The following is a 22056-nucleotide window of genomic DNA, read 5'->3' as shown; positions in this document are numbered from 1 at the left end:
GTTTAGCTCGTTTGTCCATGCGTTTGTCCATGTTTCAGCAAGCTGTGTTCCAGAGTCCTATTTCTCACGAATGCCTGCATGGGTATATCGCCCAGACCCATGTCCCCAGCCCATGAACCGATGGCTCTTAAAATAATGACCTTGAATGTTAATGGTGTGAACGATTGTATGAAGCGGAGTGCATTGTTGGATAGGCTCTTGCTGCGACAGCGCTGCCTCGCCGAAGCAATATTGTGCGTGCTGGCCTACTACAGTAGGGCCTACAGCTGGGGTGATAAGTAAGTAAGCTTCTGTACTGGCAGGCAACTAGCAGCCTGACGAATAGAGTAGTCCCTAGTGTCTGGGTACCTGAATGGGGACTGGGTACCTGAATGGGGACTGGGTACAGAGGCCCTGGACATCGCTTCGGCGTTCACAGAATATTATCACATTTTATATATTCATCGCTTGAGACCACCAGGCGAATATGTATCCCCTCTGATCGCGGACCTGCCAGTGAGCACTCTTGCAGTAGCAGACACAGCAGATCTGGAAACACAACCACTTTCCCTCGCGTTGATCGACACAGGCCTTTTGGACATGAACTCCAGCAAGACATTGGGACCCAACGGCTTCCCGGTGGAGTATTACTGGAAATTATGGAAATCACTGTTGACCCATGTGCTTGCGCTCTACAATCTTTACGCACATGCACCTAAGCAGCAGTAGGCTAGAAATTACATGCACATCCACATATTAACAATTCTTAGGAGAAGGATCCTATAGTGCTCTCAAACCAAAGTACCCCCTCTGCTTTTAGGAGGAACAATTGACCCGTCGAGAAAACCAAAAGGTATTCAACTAAGGTCACAACATTAATCACAAGAAGGTTGAGGCAGACATAGGTATTTGTCACACATATAATCACAGAGTCAAAGTAGATATAAACTCAAAAGTCCACAAACAGATCCAAGCTATAATTCGGTTTTCATTATTTATTTTTCTTTCTTGTATTTTCCAAATATCATTACATAGACATGACAGCCGACACGTGTTTCGTCCATCTGGACTTTTTCAAGGCTTGTTGAAACAACAGTATTTCTTCACGTGTTAGTTTGATACGAAGTATTGTCACTTCTGTTCTCACTGGTGGATTCGTATTGTTAGATACATCAGCAACCCATCTCTAATGGATATCGTTCCTATAAGCTGTACAGTTCTCCCAGTCGTAGTTGATTATCTAACGGCCAGAATATCACCGTTTTCAGCAGGTAATGATACACCTGTCATCGGGGTCAGTAACCGCGTCCGCAGAGCTTGAGGTAGTGCGGACGCGGTTACTGACCCCGATGACAGGTGTATCATTACCTGCTGAAAACGGTGATATTCTGGCCGTTAGATAATCAACTACGACTGGGAGAACTGTACAGCTTATAGGAACGATATCCATTAGAGATGGGTTGCTGATGTATCTAACAATACGAATCCACCAGTGAGAACAGAAGTGACAATACTTCGTATCAAACTAACACGTGAAGAAATACTGTTGTTTCAACAAGCCTTGAAAAAGTCCGGATGGACGAAACACGTGTCGGCTGTCATGTCTCTGTAATGATATTTGGAAAATACAAGAAAGAAAAATAAATAATGAAAACCGAATTATAGCTTGGATCTGTTTGTGGACTTTTGAGTTTATATCTACTTTGACTCTGTGATTATATGTGTGACAAATACCTATGTCTGCCTCAACCTTCTTGTGATTAATGCTTGCGCTCTACAACTAGGCCACTTTCGGGCAGAGTTAAATGAAGCGACTATAGTGGCCCTACACAAGACAGGGCGGTCTCCAGTGAGCTGTGCATGTTTCTAGACAGATCTCGCTTATTCATTCAGATCTTAAGATATATGCAAAAGTGCTAGCCAACTGTTTCCTCCGGGCCATTCACAGGCTGGTCCACCCGATCAATGCGGGTTTATGCTACATCACGGTACACACTATTGTATCCACAGGGTACAGGCAGAAGTGGCATACTGTCACCTGCTGCCAGGGTCTAATGCCTTTCTCCTTATAGCCTTTGAAAAGACGTTTAACTCCCTTGGTTGGGACTTCCTCTGGGATACCCTTGCTGGTTTGGGCTTTGGCCCCCGATTTATCTCCTATGTGCAAACACTTTATGCCGGCTGCACAGCCAGGATTTAGGTGAACATGATCCTTTTGCAGGTGTTCCCAATTTGGCGGGGAACCAGACAGGGGTGTCTCTTAACTTCCCTTCTTTTCATTCTTGCGATCGGGCCTCTGACGGCTTGGTGTTGCTATGATGCCCAATTGCAGGGATTCTAGTGTGGGAAATGAGTCGAGGAGGATCATATCGCTTTTTATGCAGACAATATACTGCTCTTTCTGAGCAACCCTGCGGGAGCGGGCCCCAGAGCACTAAATATGCTAGACTTATGCCCAGGCATCCAGCTTGCTGGTTAATTATTCTAAGTCCTTACTGATCACGATGATGGATGCCACTCAAGACCGCAGCTAGCAGGCACATACACCCCTTCGTAGGTTAAGCTTCCTGTACCTTGGTGTCTACATTTCACTCAGTCCCACTTTATGCCTGGTCCATAAACCTGATGCCCCTGGTTGCTCGCATGAAGAAAGATCTGGAGCAGTGGTCTTCCCTACCTCTCAACATTATGGGGAGAATTGCCCTGTTTAAAATGATGTTGCTACCACAATTTCTATGTCCTGCAAAACTTACCCTATACCCTCTCCAGGTCTTGGTTTCGCACCATTCAGATGCTAGTGCACCCCTTTTTGTGGGCCCACTGGGTTCCACGTATTGCCTTTTGAATAATGTGTACAGTCCACCTTCAAATGCAGCCTGGCGACAGACCTGTAGCTGTACTATTGGGCATCCCAACTCATGGTTTTGAATGACTAGCTCCATGGCATCTGGAATGACCCGACATACCACGTGGAACTGTCGCTTATGTAGTGCGACACGTTAGTAGACTGCATGTACGGGTCGCCGATCACCCCCACTCTCTCCCTGGCCTGACTAGAGTAGTATTCAGGGTGTGGCAGTTGACCATAAGATGGACTGGATGCTGAGAAGGGTCTACCTCCAGACTCCCCTTTGGACGGATACCCAGCTCAGCCAGCTTGATGGGGTTTGGGAAGTCTGGCTTGATTGGTATTTCATGTTTGGGTGATGTGTGGCAAGGATCACAAATGCGATCTTCTCAGACTTACAAGACGACTTCCAGTTGCACCGTTCTCAGTTTTTTAAATTCCTACAGCTCCGCCATGCCCTACGTTCCCACCAGTTCTCTCTTGGAGAAGTTCCTGAATTCAGTCCCATGGAGGCCAAGGTTCTTATGAGTCCCTGGGGGCAAGGAGAGGTTCTCCCACATTTATCGGTCATTGGTCAGTAATTCTCCGATTTGCCCATCACCATTTGTACCCGTTGGGAGTCCTAGGTAGCATTCTGGAAGACGAGGAATGGAGGCAGGTGCATATGGCCCAGAGAGAGCTGGCTATATCCTCTTTGCTCCAGTTGATACAAGTGAATGTCATACATGCTGTGTACTTAACACCGCTACGGCTTTGGAGGGCGACCTACAAAGTCAACTTTCAAAGTCCGCCTACCATCGCTGCGGAGCTAACAATGCAGATTTTTATCAAGCAGTCTTGTCGTGCCCTGTTATACACAGGTACTGGTCCTGAATCATGGCAGTTCTGTCGGGGGTGTTGGGAAAACCAGTGGACTGTTCACCCTGGATTGCTCTCCTGGGATAACTGGAGGGCCTGGGGGAGAGGCGATCTGAGAGGTATCTTGTGGGTCTGGGGACTCTAATTGCTAAGCGAGATACATCCCAAAACTGGACCTTGGCTGCCGCCCTGGATTTGCAAGCTTGGCAGTGGGTTATGGACTGGTGAGCTAAAAGAACCAGTATACGCAGCACGAGGCTGCCCACACAAACACTGCATGATATGGGGACTTTGGTGGGATTACTTTGGGCTCCAGGGATTGACTCGAGGATCCTGATGATGACATGAGGCCATGGGGTCGTGATTGCTTGTTTTGTTCTGCCTGTCATGTTTGTCTTATGTTTGAAAACCCAATAAAAATTAATGAAGCCGGTGAGGAACTGGTATGTGGTTTACTCTCCCCGAGCCAACAGACACAACGTCATCCCAGTGTGAAGTGTAAATCAGGTCCTCTGTATTGTTTTGTCAATCCGGGGAGTAAAAGAATTGAGGTACATCTAATGTAGCACAATTTCTTGTATGTCTGAGTACTCTCTAGATTTGCCATTGATGTGTGTTTCCATGTACTGCAATGATAATTTGGATAGGTTAATGTGGACAAATGTGTGTCCAATACAAAGATGTATTCTTAGTGTACAAAATAACAAGGATGTGGGGGTGGCACTGGTCAGACATCAGCCCAGCTTGGAACAAATGTAGTACCATGGCTTCACCGGGGAAGGGATGAGATGTGGAATTTCGGGCAATTGTTATTGCAGATGGTATCAAATGGATGGAAATCAGGATTGGAGCCTGTGGGTGAAAATGATACATCATTGAGGGTTAACCCCGCATATGGATTTCAAGCAGCTACTCATTTTCCTCCAGGTTGATACTGTAGGGTGTCTCAGCACCCAGCACGCCTAGTTTCCCCTGGTGGAAAAACTGTCTGTCCTCCAATGAACTGATATATAAATGTTGATGTAATGTTTTTCCTTTATCACAAAGATGGCTATGACGTGCAATTAAAACAGAAAATGAAAATTTAAATAAAGAACTATTTAGAACAAGCATTTGCAATGCAATAGGTCTCGCATTTGCTCTATTGGCATTGTAAATGACATGCCTTTTATTTATGCATTTGAAAACCTGCAAGCTGTGAGTAAACAAGCACTTTGTACTTGTAGCCCATGCATATGAGAAGCAAGGCTGGCAGTCTCTTTTACTGCCAGCCTTGCTTCTCGTAAGCAAGGACTATACGTACAAAGTGCATGTTTATGCACCGCTTGCAGGTTTTCAAAACAAATGAATACAAGCATTTGCAATGCAATAGGTCTCGCATTTACACGAGTTTGAGCTACTGGCATTGTAAATGACAATGCCTTTTATTTATGTTTTGGTTTTTAAAACAAATGAAAGGCATCGTCATTAACAATGCCAATTGCTTAAACTCTCACAAATACGAGACGTATTGCATTCCAAATGCTTGAAGGCATAGCAGAGTAGCCCCCTTCTGTCTCTCATGGCCCCTGAGGAGCACCCTGTTTGCTACGAGTTTAACAAGCCAGTGGTCAAAACTGCGCAAAAGAGACCCTCTGCAGTAAGAGAAACTCATTGCAGAAAATAGTGTTTACAGACTAAAGACAACGTACCTTGTAACAACCGAACTAAAAGGGCCATCCTCATGGGAGGTAACAAATTAAGACAATGCGGTACTTAGGAGGGACTAACAGGCCTAATAACGAATCAGAAGCCAGGATTTACGAAAGGAAAACGACACAAGCCAATGACACATATGGGCAGAGAGCAGGTGGGGCTCCAAGAACATACTTCAATACAGCATGAGGAGTTGGCCTAACGGCTAGGGCAGTCGACCTCGAATCTGAGGAACTGGGTTCGAGTCTCGGCAATGACGCTGAACATCCTGTGATTCTGGGCAAATCACTTCCCCCATGCCTAACAAAAATGAATGTGTCCTCTTGTAACACAGCTGGTGCTATGTGAAGCGCTCTGATACCCGATACAGGTCAAGTTTGTGCTAAATAAAACTCCGTAATATAAAGCATGGCTCGCAGAGCCTTGCATGCGCTGCCCAGGCTCGACCCAAAAGCGGGGCACAGGGGCTCATTGGCAGGGCTCATTGTCCCTGCTAGCATTACAGCTGAAAGCACCTTTGCTGCAAGAAGTGGGAGGTAAGGGTGCGTCAAAATGCAGAAGTTAATTTATTCTCAGAAAGGGACATGTTTCATGATTGAAGTGCTGGCCTGGCATTGTGTGGAAGGGGTGACAAAACAGAAGAGGCAGTTGCATTGTGGCTCAAGAGTTTAAGAGGATAGCACCCAATAATGAAGAACAGTGTTTTTGTTAGATGCATTTGTTCCGTTAGAAGTCTTACATTTGTAGTGGATTATGACCTACAGGAAAGAGCCCATAAAATCTCATAATCCCTACCCATTGTGATCAGCCAGGCCAGTCCCCAATTTGTGGCATAAAGTGGGGGTCTCGGTGTTAATAATGTTTAAAGGCCTCTACCCTATGAGGACCGTGTTTTAAGCAAATGTCCTGCTTCATTCCCTCCTCGACCAGAGGCCATGTAGGGTTTCTCCTTAAAATTTAAAACCCCGGCGTTGTTCCTTTTGCATACACAAAGCTAAACTGAGTTGGACGCGACCTAAAAGAAAAGAAGGAAAAAAAACACTTTCAACACTTGAATTTTTAGACACGTATGGGGAGGTCGTACTCCGTGCACCTGGAAGCACACACTGGTCCAAATACCAGCTCGCCCAGTTTAAGAAGGCAAACATCGGGAAGTCGCCAGAGACTAGCATGCTCTGCAGCATAGGGCAGAGATTTGGGATGGAGTGGAGACAACCGCACAGCCGGTGGACACAGTACTCTGGTGGAGATTTAACTAGAAGCTAAAGGATGTTACGGGGTGAGGACATCCGGGGGCAGAGAGACGTTCCGCACAGCGTTTCCCTGCGTGTTATGTGCATTGCGACATCGACCGGAGAGCAGAAAAAGACACGGTCCGAAAAATAAATCGTAAAGCTTGAAACGCCCAGATTCTAGCTTTGCATTCTGAAAGATGTAGTCCTGTGTATACTATCCAAATCAGAATTACATGTCCCAGAATGCCTACAAAAACAAACGGCAGTAAAAGCGATCGCGAAGGCGATCGCTATTGAAAAACAAACAAGCCCGCGAGACGTGTTTTCAATTATCGCGCCCGTGTCTGGGCACGATAATTGAAAACACATGTCAGCAATGCGTGTAATAGACACCAATAGGCCATGGGCGGAGCAATGCGCCTGCCTTTGGCCAATTGCGTGCTGTCTTTCATAAAAAGACGCACGCAAAGGCCAATAGTTTGGGCCAAAAGGAAAAGCACACGCACGAGCGTGTGAGATTACTAGGTCCATTTCCAACCCCCCTACAAAAAGTCTCTCGCTGCGCGGACAGTGCTGCGCACTGCACCGCTAGGCGCGAGACCTAAAAAGGCATTGTCATTTACAATGCCAATAGCTCCAACTCTCGCAAATGTGAAACCTATTGCATTGCAAATGCTTGTTCTGTATATTGAATTAATAAGTATCTGTTGTTGTGGTCATCTCTAAATTAACCAGACAGTGCCACCTTGTGGCAGACTGTCGCAAGTGGTGGTGTAGACAATTATGTGCCAGTGCCGAACACTGGAAACCACCGGCTCAAATTAAGCACTGATGTCACAATGATGGTCACCATTGGCTGGTTCCTAGTGGTGCACAGATGCACTTGCTGGTAAGAGTCCATTTCACAATGATGATTACCACTGGCTGGTTCCTAGAGGTGGACCTGCTGGTAAAAGGCCATTTCACAATGACTGTCACTACGGGCTTGTTCCTAGAGGTGGGCAGGTGCACTTGCTGGTAAGAGGACATGTCGTAATGACAGGCACCAGTGGTTGGTTCCTAGGACTGGGCGGACAGGTGAACCTGTTGGTAAGAGGCCATGCTGCATTGATGGTACAAGGTTGTTGGCATCCCTACCTCATTGATGGCACCCCTACCTCCTTGGATTCCTAGAAGCAAAGGGCTACTCTAGAGCAGAGTATTATTGTGCCGTAGATTCTCTGATCTCTTCCAAACTCATACACCCCTCAGGACAAGTGGCACTCTCACACAAATGTCACCCCTGAAGGAATTTAAGTGTGCAGACATCTAGCTCGTGTTCTGTGTGGTGGAACAGGCTCTGTCAGCAAATAATGTTTTTGGATTTCAGAGTGTGGGTATTGTATGTCACCCCTGAGGGGATCAGGCTGTACTCCAAAAATAGTATTCTGTCACAAACGAGCGAACCTCCACTCAGCGAGCCTGAGAAGGGTTCTGTCCTGAGAATGGGGGCACTTTCTTTGTGCGGCCCCTGCATACAGATACCTGGAGCATCTTATGGGGCACTTGTAAGTATGCAGGATGTTTCTAAAGGGCAAAGGTGGCTAAAACGCAGTCGGCGCCTCACCTGGCAGGATGGTACTTCCATCCTTGCTTTAGGGGTGAGCATAACTGGCGTAATCCTCTCTAGCGTAATTACCTAAATTACTTGTGATTATGTGCAATTGTTTGGGAAGCAAAATGCAGAATTTAGTGCTGTTTTCTTAATGCAAAATGCACCCTTGCTCCAGAAATGTACCAGAGGGTGCATTTTGCGCTAAGAAAAGAGAACTAAATGCTACAGGACATGAGCAGCAGTAGCCGGCCGCCGCTTACCCTCTCTTAGTTCGTTGTTCCTGTGCTCCTGCGGTGGGATTTTTGTCTCATTGTACTCTTAGTTACTCAAGCAAGAGTATTTCCCTAATTTCAGTAATTTCGCATCACTAGAGTACCGCACAGTTACTGAAATGACTCCTGTTACTCTGGCGTAATTAACATTTTGCCCAGGCCTACCTTACCTATCCTGAAGGATCTATGAAATAGAAAGGGGCTCAGAGCCATTTTGTAGAAATAAAAAATGCACGAGGAGCTAATCACAGCCTCGGAGTTTATGGTTTACAGCAGCAGAGCGGGGATGTGGAAGGGGGGAAGGAAAGAACGAAGAGTGTAGAAGAAGAAAAACAGAGGTACAGTAAGAAGGATGAGATAAAGGATGGAGGCAAGATACAAGTGGGTGAAGAAGAGAATGTTGGGTAAAGTGAAAGGAAGTTCAAAGGGAAAGTAAATAATGCAAAGGGGAAGAAGTAAGGGGAAGGGCTGGAATAAAGGGAGGAAGAGAAGGAAGGAAGCAAGAGGGAAGGGATGCAGCTTTAAATTGGAGGGAGGAATGACAATATAAAAAGGAGGAAAAGACTGAATTAGGAGACACATGGAAGGAAATAGAGGAGACATGAAAGGCAACATGGAGTTGGAAAGGTAAGGAAGGAGGGAATCAGAAGATGCAAGAGAGTTTTAAGGCAAGAAGGAACTTGAAGGGAAAAAAATGGAAGAAGGAAGGAGTCAGAGATAAAGATTATCTGTATTTCTAGATTGTGCAAGGAAAGGGAGAACGAAAAAAGTAAAATAAAGGGAGAAGAAAAGGATAAATGAAGAAGAGAAAGATGAAGAGACAGAGCGTGATAAAGATAGAAAATGGAAAAAGAGGGGTAAAAGAAGGGGAGGTAGAAAGCAGTCCGAGGTGACAGGTAGGGTGAAGGAAAGAAACAAAGCCTAGGAAAGAGAATATGTAAAGGAAATATGGATGACAACTGTGCCTCAGAAATCAATCGACTAATCTGTTGATATTGACTTGTTGATAGGTGGAAGGGCAGGTGAACTGACCTTTGACCCCAGGAAAGTTAGATTGCTCTCCTGTGCTCTTTGTGGCCTTTGCCGTGTAGTAATACAATTGGAATTGACACCTAAGACGAATTTTGAAGTGCACAGCTTTGCAACAGAGGTGCCGCCGTTAGAGGCTGACGTGTCTGGCAGCCACCAGTTCACGGACGTGGTGACGTGTGCTCTCAGGTCTGCCAAATGCGTTTACTTTACTGTTTCCTCAAAAAGACCGACTACGACCTTCTTAGGGTCTCACCAGGCCAGCACTTACTCTTTTGTGTCGTGTCTTTGCACACACCACACTGCTCTTTCAGTTCTCCTGGAAAAAAGAGGGTTTTACCAAATTGCCGAAGGTCAAAGGTCAGTGGAAGCCGGTATGAAGACAGCATACCTATGTTGCACCATAGGTGACCCAAACAACAGCTTCAGCAACTCAACTGACGTCGCAGCACACGGCTCATGCGTCGGCCGTGACAGAGAGTGCCACGCTGCACTGCCCACTGGTGCATGTGAAAATAACCTCCCAAAGGAGGATGTGCATATTAGATTTAATGTTTGGAGGGTACGGCCGCCCGATCCCCCAGGCGCGCAATCTTCGCGTAGGGTTCTATTAATGTAAAATATGCTTCATAACGAAAACCTGTCAGGGAGAAGCCCTCACGCCAGCCAAATTCCTCACGCCAGCCAAATTCAATTGGACAGTTAATTTAGCTTTAAAAGTGAAAACACTACCTCCGCTCTGGGATGAAAAAAACACGTAATGTATATGCTATTAAGGCGCTGAGAGCCCGTTCGGCGGCAGGGAGCGTGGGGGAGGGAGGCAGGGGTGGGGGAAATGACTCTCGCAAATGTGTTTAAAAGCCGAAAGTATATATTAACAAGCATTGGCCGCGCTGCTGTGAAAGTGACGCGGCCGTGAAAGTGATTGCGATCGCTTGCGGGCTGTGAGAGGAAAGCCAGATGAGTAGGTGGCGAAGAGGACGCTAGGGGGCGGTGAAGGGGCGGAAAGTGAAAAGAGTGTGCGAGGCGCGCCCGTGCTTGGGAGAGCGAGAGGAAAGCCAGATGGCGCCTCTGTTCGTACCTGTGCGCGTAACCGCACGCAGTATGCCACACAAAAAGCTGTGGTAGGCTTTTTAAAGCCAACTCACTAAATGTCTCGCCAGCGCAGCGGATGCGCTGGCTCAGGCGAGACCTAAAAAAGTGTATGAAACAACATAATTCTAGTTTTAACACTGTTGAAAAAAATCACCAGAAGTAAAAATATTTTGGAAAACACAAGTACTAGAAAAGTTTATATGCAACAAATTCATTAAGTATGTCACTTTTTGATAGCCTATTTCTCAAACGTTTTAGAGTGCACCACTATAATACAACAGATTTGAACACAAACGTGCCCGTTCACAGTGGGTTAAATATTAAACCAGTAGAAAAGGCTCATTTTGTCAAACCCGTAAATTGAGGTATCATTCACAACCCAGAGCTTTGGAAGTCAAAACGTTTTACATGAATATTCTGTCAACCGTGACTAAATCAGAGGTATATCAGTTCATTTTACTTACATTATACATTTCAGATAAAGAAAGCCAGATAGACTTGCTCCATGGCCATCGCTAAAAAGGGAGAGATCGTCAGATGCCATCAACAAGTCATTTCTTAAATACTGGTAGTTTCCCATCATGGTGGAGGACAACAAGTTTAAAAACTGTACTTTTAAAACACTGGAGATATATAGCAAATCAATGGTGGGTTTTGTTAAACTCTGTTCCAGCCAAAACATAGAGTCCTGCGAAAAGTTACTTTGCCCTTTAACCCGCTGCAATTATTAAGTCCATAGTTATAGAAACTGTGGGTAATGAATTGGTCAGATAAAATTTGTCTAGATTGCATTCAAATGCCCAGACAGTTAAGAGAATAGTGTCATTTAATGCCACATATATTTACGAACCGGCTATAGGGTGTGTAGCGTTCTATCCTCTTAAGATACCCACACATCCAGGTAGACTCCACACAGAGCGTAGGGGAGGTGGTAAGGAGCTTGAATCAGAATTTCCCAGTTTATCTGGGTCCTTGTACGCTACTATGAATTTGGTGATCCAAACCATTTTTTACTGTTTACATGCAGGGTGTTAGATCTTCCACCAACACAGTCAACAAACTCTACTTCTGAGAGGAGGCATCAGTGCGAGCGATGATGGAGTCATGTCGGAAGAGAAGCCATCTCCTGCTCTGTTCTTGAGCCTGTTTTTTCCCTTCCGGACGCAGACTGACTGGAAGGACAGGTTGTCTCATTTTGAAATGGCATAAGCTGGTTCTTCTGTTCTGTCGCTGGGGTTTTACTGTTATTTCCAAACACATCATTTTCTGATTTTAACGTCAAAGAGGGGAGACTCCTCGTTCTGTGTTTGACCCCTTTTCTCTTTTTGTAAGCTGCAGCCAGATTGGCAGTAACCTGAAAAAAAGGTAAACAGGCTTCATTATTCCCACTCACTTCACTTGACATAACTCACACTGAGAAAGAAGGCAGACTCTGACAGTTTGCTTCATCAAGGCACAACATACATTTACGAATGATTTCCTATGGCAGCACTGATGATTACGCTAGGAATGCTAAGTAATAATTAAGAAATGTACAAACACTCATAAATAGAAGATATTTACTACTCTTAAGATGACTGACAAACTCAAAATTGAAAAGTTCATCAGTACAAACCCACTTCTGGATAATTAACAGTTCTCTAGACATATATTTGAGCAGGATGCTACTCTTGAGGTATGACAAAATATTATGTCCAGAGTGGTATTTTTAAAATTTTTGGGCCGGCCTATTGAGGGCCTTCTCATTTGCACACTTTTGGATATAATTGGATTCTCTCTGCCACTGTAAACCAGCAGAGTTATTTGAAGATGGTGCTGTACAGACATGTCTTAGTTTGTATTTTAAGAGTTTGGTGAAATTGTTAGACTCCTGATACTTGGTCTTGTGTCTAATGCACTGAGCTCGTGTCAACAAAGGCCACTACTAACGGAATTGGCATTATGCATCATTGACACCCCCTCCTCGCCAATGAGATCTTGTACCCTTAGCATCTAAATTTGCTCGCATTCCCTGCTGAGTAGAATTGTTGCTTCCCATAGAAGAGACTAAGCTAACCTCTTCACAGAAAATCTGCAACATAAGCTGTCAACCTGTAAGCCGTTGTTGCCTGTCAAAGATGTCATGTCTGACTCATCCTGGCTGCTGGTCAAAACCTTTTTATCTTCTGCCTTGAGCCCCCCCATTGTGAGGAACCATATGTCCGCACCTGTTAATCCAAACTTTTTGAAGCAAAATCCATCATCGGAAAACCTTGTAGTACAAGCCACTACAAGTAAGGCAAACTCATATTCTTTTTCTATTTCTCCACTGAACAGAGATTAAAAAAGAACTGACTATGGGCAAGACTGTCTGAAAACTGTTTTTCTTTTGGATCATTACAAATCAGCCCCTTGGGACATTGCACGCGAGATGTTTCCAGCTTTGACAGAGGACATGCACAATGATTGCTCAGGTGGTAAATGATGGTCAGGCTACTTTTAAGTATGTTCTATTTTCTGGAATAGACACTACAGATTCTTTAACATATGCTATGGGCACCAACTACATCATTAGACAACATGCCTGGATGCATTCTGCTGAATTCTCAGCAGTCATCCAGGCTTCTCCAATGGGCCTGCCATTTGATTGATCTAGGCCCTTTGGTGAGAAAACCAATGCAGGCTTAGAGAAATTTAAAAGCAGGAGTGCTTCGGCCCGCTCAATGGGGTAACTTTCCTCTCTTCAACAGTTCCAGGAAGCTTAGAGGATACTCAAGCGGTCATATTGCCAGCGACAACCCTCTCAGCCTTTACAGCAATCTTTTTGTGGTGGCAGGTCTAGAGGAGATTCCAAAGGACAAGGCCAATTACTGCAGAAACGCTCCCCCGTGTCCTCTTCTCCAGGAAATGCTGCCAAATCTCTAAAGTTTGCCCCTTCACTCTCTTGCCGAGGCCAGTAGGAATCAGAATCCAACACTACCTACCTTACTGGTGATCTGTCACATTTGACCCATGGGTCTTTCAAATTATCCAAGTTGGTAATGTCATTCTCTTTCTGTATACACCTTCCCCTGTTTACCCTCGGTTGTTGGCCCATCATGCCACGATTCTGCCAAAGGGTGCGATCCTGTTGCTAAGAAGGACAGGGGCATAAGACAGATTTTAGAACTCCTTTCTCAAGAAGTTCAAAATGATGACACGTGCCCAGGTTCTGAAGGTATTGGATCCCGAGGACTGGTTGGTGTCCCTGGACCTGCAGGAGGCATACTCTTAACTTCTCTTCTATCCTCGATGACTGTGAGGCTGCTTGGACTCTTGGTATCCTGCAGATGCCTCGCGTCATTGACATATGCAGACCCATTAATGGAGTGAGCGACTGCAATAGGTTCAGCATTGGAGATGTTTTTGGGACATAATCTGCATCTCTGAGGAGGTAGCTGGGGCTCTTTGGTGTTGGATGACTGAATACAACCTGCCATGGGTTAAGCCGTTGTCTATGCTCCCTCCAAATATTACAGTAGTGTCATCTCTGGGCTGGGGTGGGAATGAGGATGAGATGGAAATCAGAGGTTTCTGGTTTTAGAGGGAGCAGCACCTTCACATAAATCTTATGGAACCATAAGCCTTCTGTCTGGCTCTAAAGGCCTTCCTTCCATTATCAGCACATCAATCCAGGTGCTGACAGACAACACAAGCGCCATCCGGTACAGCAACAAGCCGTATAGTGCGTCTTATTGCTCGGAGGCTTTGGCAATTAGTTGCACTTCATGGGATTTCCTTGATAGTCAGACACCTAGCAGGTTTGCTCAACATCAAGACAGACAAACTCATCAGGCGACATCTTGGCGATCACAAGCGGAATCTGCACCCAAAAGCAGCATGGGGTATCTTTGCCACATGTGCCCTTTCTTACAAAAACTGATTTGCTATCCCCAAAAATTCTCATTGTCAGCCTTTGGCACTCTGGAGTTTCATCCTTAATGGTCTCCAGGAAATGTGTTCCGCTTTTGGTGAGACTCTGAACTCTAATACAGCTCTGCTGTTGTGCCGCTGATCTCGTTCACCTCTGTCTGGTAGGTGTTAGAAGCCCTCCTCCATCCGCAGGCTTCTGCCTGCGCCTCATCCCTGGTGGTCCAGTGGGAGAGCCTTGCTCTTCTGCTGGTCCGCTGCTGTCTGTCTCTGTGTTTGTGCCCGTTTTTTTCTGTCCTTGTGAGTTGTTTTGTTATTGTGCCTTTGGTTGTCTTGGTGTCTTCTTATTGCCTTTTTTCCTGTTTGTGCATTTTTCCTGTTTTTTTCTGTTGTTCCTGTTTGTGTTCTCTGTGCCTGTTTCCTTTCCGCCGCTGCTGCTCCCGTGACCCCTCTCCCCTGCCGGTTCCCGCTCCCAGCTGCGCTGCGCTTCCCTCCCCCTTCCCTATTTAATGCTGGTCCGTCTGCGGCAGGGACCCTGGTTCTCTGACCTCCCAACGCTACGACTCAGCCCCCATCCTTGCATTCAACCCAGAAGGAACAACTGCCAGCTATTTACGCCAAAAATCACCCACGGCCAGTTCTCCTGCCGACAATCCTTCACCATCTTACGTACTCCCACGATAGCCACACCCACGCCAGACAACAGCACCACCGAAGCCCTGAATTGCATCCTCCTCAACGTGCGCTCACTGCTCACAGACATGCTGTAGAGATCTGGGACCTCCTCGACACCCTCTCGCCAGATGTCGCCTTCTTCACAGAAACCTGGACCAACGCCTCCTACCACCCCCCCAACATCTCCACCGCTATTCCACAAGCGACAACCCTCCCACCACCAAACACCTTCACTTCCAGATCCAGACCAGCCCCAGAACAACGTTTCGTGCCACCCTCCTCTACAGACCCACGGGCTTTGCGCTTCATTCACCACTACCATCACCGATCTCATCGCACCCCATGCCATCACCTCCATGGACTACATACTCATCAGAGACCTGAACTTCCACCTCAACAACCTGAGCGACCTCAACTCCACCGCCCTCCTGGGCAACCTCACCAACATCAGATTGAAACAGCTCGTCACCACCCCTACCCACAAGGCAGGATACACCTTCCACCCCATCTTTGCAGGAGGGAACAACGTTTGCTTCAGCCACACCACGCAGCCCCTCTGGACAGATCCACCAATGTGTACACTTCTCATTCAACACTGCCACTGCTCACAAACCCACACCACGCCTACCGTGAATGAACTGGAGCAAGGTCACAGAGGAGCACCTCAACTCCACCCTCAACCACGACCTGCCTCGACCGACGCCAACTCTGCAGCCAATAACCTACACAGGTGGATCACTATTTGCGCAGACAAGCTTGTACCCCTCTGCAACCCGGGACAGACAATGCCTCCTGAAGGCCACCTGGTTCACCACCGACCTCAAAGAATCCAGACGCACCTGCAGATGCCTCGAAAAACAATGGAGGAACAGCAAAACCACCGAAGACCAGACCACCTACAAGAACACCATGATTGAATACCACCAACTCATAAGATCCACCAAAAGGACCTTCATCCGGAACAAAATCCTCACCAACTCCAGCAACTCGAAGGAACTCTTCAGCATCATCCAGCAATTCACCAAACACCCAAGCAAAGCCACGGACGTCACACCCTCCCAGGACCTCTGCAACATGCTGGGCTCCTATTTCCACCTGAAAATCAAGGCCCTCTACGACAACTTCAGCGAACAGACTCCAGAAACCACCTTTTCCTCCAGCAACGACAGCCAACCCACCGTCACCGCCTGGAACCCGGTCACCACCGAAGAGACCTCCATGACCATGAAGTGCATTCACTCTGGACCCCCCACGGAGCCTGCCCGCCGCCCATCTTGCACAGAGCAGCCGCCGCCATAGCGCCCGCACTACAACGCACCATCAACGCCACCTTCGAATCCGGCACTTTCTCAGACGACTGGAAACGCGCAGAAGTCAAGCCCCTCCTCGAGACCCTCTGCAGACCAGACGGACCTGAAAAACTACCAACCCATCTCTCGCCTTCCCTTCACAGCCAAAGTCACCAAGAAGAAATTCAACGCCCACCCGACAAACTTCATTGAAGAGAACGCCATCCTCAACTCCTCCCAATCCAGATTCCGCAGTAACCACAGCACCGAGACTGCCCTCCTCGCCACCACAAACAACATCCGCACGATCCTCGACCGAGGCCACACCACGGCCCTCATCCTACTAGACTGCTCCGCAGCCTTTGACATCGTCTCCAACCGCCTCTCGCAGCCAGACTCCACGATGCCGGCATACAGGGAAGCGCCCTCCACTGGTTCCACTCCTTCCTCTCCAGCAGAACCCAACTACCACCTTTCCTCTCCGAACCCACAGAGATCAACTGCGGAGTACCCCAAGGATCATTGCTCAGTACCACGTTCTTCAACATCTACATGGCCCCCCTCGCCGCCTTCGTCAGACAACATGGACTCCGCATAATATCCTATGCCGACGACACCCAGCTCATCATCTCCCTCGCGAAGGACCCCGAAGCCACCAGACTCAGTTTCCCGGAAGGAATGAAAGACATCGCAGCCTGGATGAGCCGCAGCTGTCTGAAGCTCCACTCGGAGAAGACAGAAGTCCTCATCCTTGGACCCACCCCCTCAGCTTGGGACAACACCTGGTGGCACACCGCCCTCTGCAACCCCCCACACCCCCACAGACTACGCCCGGAACCTAGGCATCATACTCGACTCCTCTCTCACCATGACCCGCCAGATAAACTATGTCACCTCCACCTGCTTCAACACCCTCTGCATCCTTCGCAAGACCTTCAAGTGGATTACCCCCGAAGCCAGAAAGACCGTCACCCAGGCACTCATAACAAGCAGAATGGACTATGGAAATGCCCTCTACACTGGAATCAACAAATCCCTACTATGCAAACTCCAGACCATCCAGAACACCGCGGCCAGACACCTTCGAGACCACCCCTGGCTCCCCGTCAAGAAGAGAGTAACCATCAAGCTACTCACCCACACCTACAAATCTCTCCACAACACCGGATCCAAATACCTCAAGAAAAGAGTCTCCTTCCACATACCCAAAATAAATCTCCGCTCCGCCGACCTCGCCCTAGCAGAAACCCCGTGCATCCGCAGAACCAGAGCGGGAGGAAGAGCCTTCTCCTACGTTGTGGCCAAGGCCTGGAACGAGCTTCCGCTCAACATCAGACCATCCCCTACTCTGCACACCTTCAGGAAGAGCCTCAAGACCTGGCTCTACGGCTGACCCGGAGCTGCATCCCCCACCCCGCCAGCGCCTTGAGACCCTTAGCGGTGAGTAGCGCGCTTCACAATTCCCTGATTGATTGATTTTGCCAAAATTTTAGAAGCACTTTTCCAGGATCATTTCAGTGGACTAGTATTTTGCATACATTTACACTACACAAGGCATAAACAAAGTGTTTCTATAATAGCTTTTTAAAGGCTTTGCATACATAATTTGTGAACCAGCCCCACTGACTTGCATAAGATGACAAAGTGAAATAAATAAAGCAATTTGGCCATGCACACTCAAAGCCTCTTTTTGTACTAGGAAGGCGTAGTGTGACAAACAAAACTCTAATACGTAAACATCCCAGTAATTTATTCTACAGTATCCAGGGGTTATAGAAACATTTTAAATGTATTTAAAATTATTCAAATAAACTTACAATTTCTTTCACTGCCTTCTGCCGCTCTTGTACGCCAGCTGAGTATGGTGGAAGAGCCTTTCTTTCCGCAACTCCTTGCTCCACCGAGCCCGTACAGAATTGCACCTACAAGATGGGCCACAATCAACTCAAGTTCATTTCAATGCTCAAAAATACTCTATTCTATGAAGCTCATTGAGATACATTTCAGATAAACCACCTTAGAAGTGTCTCCATCTCTGTTATTCAAATGACTCAATGCAAGTTTTGAGCTTAGTCTAGAGAAACTCTCGGCAGAGAACGGGTTGGGGTATGTTTGTGGGTGCTTGCTTAAGCAACATGGTGACCACTGCAGGTTCAGAGTGGGACCACTGTGTCATGGGTGATGGGCGCAGGTTCAAAAGTTGATTACTTCAGGATGAGAAAATGACAGCTGCGTCCTCCTATGGGACCATGCCAACCTCAGAAGAGGACCATTCTGACTTTGGAGGGGGACCACTGTAACCTCAGAGGCTGACTACTGTGGTCCATAGGGTAAGACCACTGTAATTTCAGAGGGGCAACCTCAGCAGGGCTCGGAAGGGGACTGCTGCAGGGTTAAAAAACGGGGGCCACTGCAGGTCCAGAAATGGGTTCCTGATGCAGGCTCAGAAAAGAGGGCACCACTACAGGCTCAGAAAGGAGGGACAGCTAAGGGGCCACCCTGATCACACCAAGGGACACTGCAGGTCCAGAGCAGGACAGCTTCAAACTCAGTGGTTAACACTGTTAGGCTCCGGGATTAAGAGTAAATCCCCCAGAAGGAGGTAACCGACAATCCCAATTGTCCACCTGTTTCATGTCAGTTAGGAACCCGGGGAAAAACTGAGGGAAGGAAAAAGACAACGGATACCCTGATTTGGAATGGTGCCAACCACAGCCAAGGATCATCTCAGAACCACTGTTTACTAATCTTCAGAAAGATAGGGACAAAGTAACAAACTGAAACTGGTATAAACAAAACAGACAGTGTCTAACATAACTGGGGCTATGAGCATACCTCTCACTTGGCGAGGAAATGCAGTGACTAGCCCCAGTCCTAGCAGTAATCAGGCCTGGAGCTGGATTTGCGGAGGAGACTGTTGGGGCGGCTGAGATGAAGTGAAGGAAGCACGTCAATATTTAAAGGGACTTGCAGTGGTAGCAGGAAGGCCACACACCGATGCCACTCAGTTACTGCCAAGATAGTGAGATGCGGCACACCAACAGTACTTCTAGAAGTGCAGCACAAAGCATGTAGGAGGGAAAAACATCTGACACAAAATGTATGAATGAGAAACCCAGGCAATCAAAGGAGAGAGTCTTTGATGAATACGACCCAAAGGAACTGAGATATGAAAAAGGAAAAAGTAAAGTGAGGGAAAATGGATGCAGAGTGACTAACGGCCGAAGGCAAAGTAAGCAGAGTAAGCCGAAACAGCTGGGACTTACCCATTGCCTGTATGTATCTTTTATGAACGCCCTGGAAGTTCCCGCCCTCAACCCAGAAGGTACTCGGAATGCTAAACCATACATGCCTACCCCCCCGATTCAAGCGGGAGACTATCGATTTCAAGGCTAGTCTTCTGCCTCCTGATTCCTGCATCCAAAAGCCCTATTCCTCGGCAGGCTTCAGATGGCAAGGACCAGTCTCGTGTGACTCCGATTATGCACTGCCAGTAACCTGCTCCTGCAAGCAAGTGCACAACATTTTTGTCATGCTTTCTCTGCCTGCCATAGTGCTTTCTTTGTGCTCCTGACAGGTATGGAAAAACGTATATATTTGAATTTCTGATTTCAGATCCACTTGCTAGTCCCATACACGTCGATAGACCCCATGCAGGCCATAAAAGAAGTCAATAGGAGAAATACATTCCCAGATTATTATTTTTATAAAAAATCTCCTCCTTTCTTCTTCCAAATAGTTGGCATGTATGCTAACCTTCCATATTCCTTTACCACATAGTCTCTATGCCTGACCTCTTCTAATCCTAAAGGAGCGTTGAAATCCTGCATGCTGTGAAGAAAGTGCTGTAATTGAGTGATCGTTCCCAGTATTTTGGACACACCCTGTTGAAGGCTCAGTGGAAGTCTTCAGCATGCTCAGAGGGGTGCCGCGCATGCCCAGACGGGGCGGGCGTAGGCAAAGTAAAACAGCTACAGAAGCCGTGGGACTGCTACAGGCTTAGGGAAGGGCTGCGCTCCTAGTGGGAGAGCTGCAGGCTTAGGGAAGGGCTGCGCTCCTAGTGGGACTGCTACAGGCTTAGGGAAGGGCTGCGCTCCTAGTGGGAGAGCTGCAGGCTTAGGGAAGGGCTGCGCTCCTAGTGGGACTGCTACAGGCTTAGGGAAGGGCTGCGCTCCTAGTGGGAGAGCTGCAGGCTTAGGGAAGGGCTGCGCTCCTAGTGGGACTGCTACAGGCTTAGGGAAGGGCTGCGCTCCTAGTGAGAGTGCTACAGGCTAAGTGAGAATTACATAAGGCTCAGTCACGGCCTGGCAGAGACGTTTAAGGATTGTTCAAAATGGATAATTGCCCAGGGCCCCCATCTTCCAAGGGGGTGAACTTTCCTTTTAATAAACCTCTGTCTATGATATTTCTCCCTCGAAAGCTCTCTCTCTCTCTGCCTACATGTACCTCTGACTCCCTCTCTATCCCCAGTGTCATCTTAATTAGTTTTTAGGTCTCGGGCAAGACATATTTTACTTGTTTATGTGACTCTATTCAAGTTCGACATATATTGCAGTATTGTTTGGCATCATGCTGGCTTGAATTAGCAGGAAATGGTAGTAAAATTCAAATCTGTTCCTTACAAGGGCCCCCAAAATACGTCTTGCCTGGGGCCCCCAAAATCCATAACATGACACTAGTGTGGCTAAGACAGTTGCAGGCTCTGAATGTGACTGGTGCAGGCCCTGAGCTAGGGACTACATATTCTGAGTGGGGGGCGTCACACCCGGAGGGACTAGAGCTGGAAACTCATAAAGGAGCCACTGCAGGGTTAGTATGCGACTGCTGCAAGCTGCAAAGGGAAGCATTTGTTAAGAAGTCTGTACATTGCTCACAGGTGACAGCAGGACACAGAGATCATAATCCACCACGTATACCAGCACTGTTGACTTGTGTTTGCCAACAAATGCATAGTAGTGTCAGGGGCCTATTGACATCTGTAGCAGCATAAAAGTAAATGCACATCTGTGCCGGTACTATGCCCCACTGGACACTGCGACAAATATCTGTTACCACGACAGTTCAGTCAGCACACATCACTTTATTTTTTATTTTTTTTATTAAGTTAGTAAACCGATACAGAGCAATAAGTCAAATCATAAAAACACACTAAATTTGTTCATCATAACAGAGAATAGAGACTGTACAGTCATATTAAATTGCCAGAGATGGAACCCAGGCATTGTAAAATCCAGTAAAAATCAACAGAAAGCAAGGAAGAGCAAATAATGCAGGAAAAAATGTACATATATCAGATCATAAAGTAAAGTAAAGTACTACTAAATGCAATATTACTGCAAGAGTCAAAATATATATCTTTCTTTCTGGCTTCCTCTCTGGGCGGACCAGCCTCCTATACTCTATTTTATTTGTAAATTTAATCTACATCTATTCATACTGATTTACCATTAGACCTCTCATAAAACTATAGGAGGTAAGTATTTATTTAAATTAGAGATAGAAGGATAAAATCTCTACCAACCCAACGGGGCTGAACTAAGATCTTATATTGTCGATGAGAGATGTTTCGTTAGAGCCCCCCATATCTCTTCACCAAGTT

The 22056-nt window shown here is 46.9% G+C and overlaps 1 protein-coding gene across 1 annotated transcript in view; it reads right to left on the bottom strand.

The window, feature by feature from the left end:
- ABCB9 (ATP binding cassette subfamily B member 9) overlaps nucleotides 1-11185 on the bottom strand; it is a 153188-nt gene extending 142003 nt beyond the window's left edge. Inside the window, exon 1 of the mRNA XM_085632786.1 lies at nucleotides 11070-11185. The gene's annotated coding sequence lies outside the window, so the exon portion shown is untranslated. The remainder of the gene's footprint in view (nucleotides 1-11069) is intronic.
- Between the last annotated feature and the right edge of the window lie 10871 nt (nucleotides 11186-22056).

This window comes from Triturus cristatus, chromosome 11 (genome assembly GCF_964204655.1).
Source record: "Triturus cristatus chromosome 11, aTriCri1.1, whole genome shotgun sequence".
Classification (NCBI taxonomy): Eukaryota; Metazoa; Chordata; class Amphibia; order Caudata; family Salamandridae; genus Triturus; species Triturus cristatus.
This window is presented reverse-complemented; position numbering and strand designations above follow the sequence as displayed.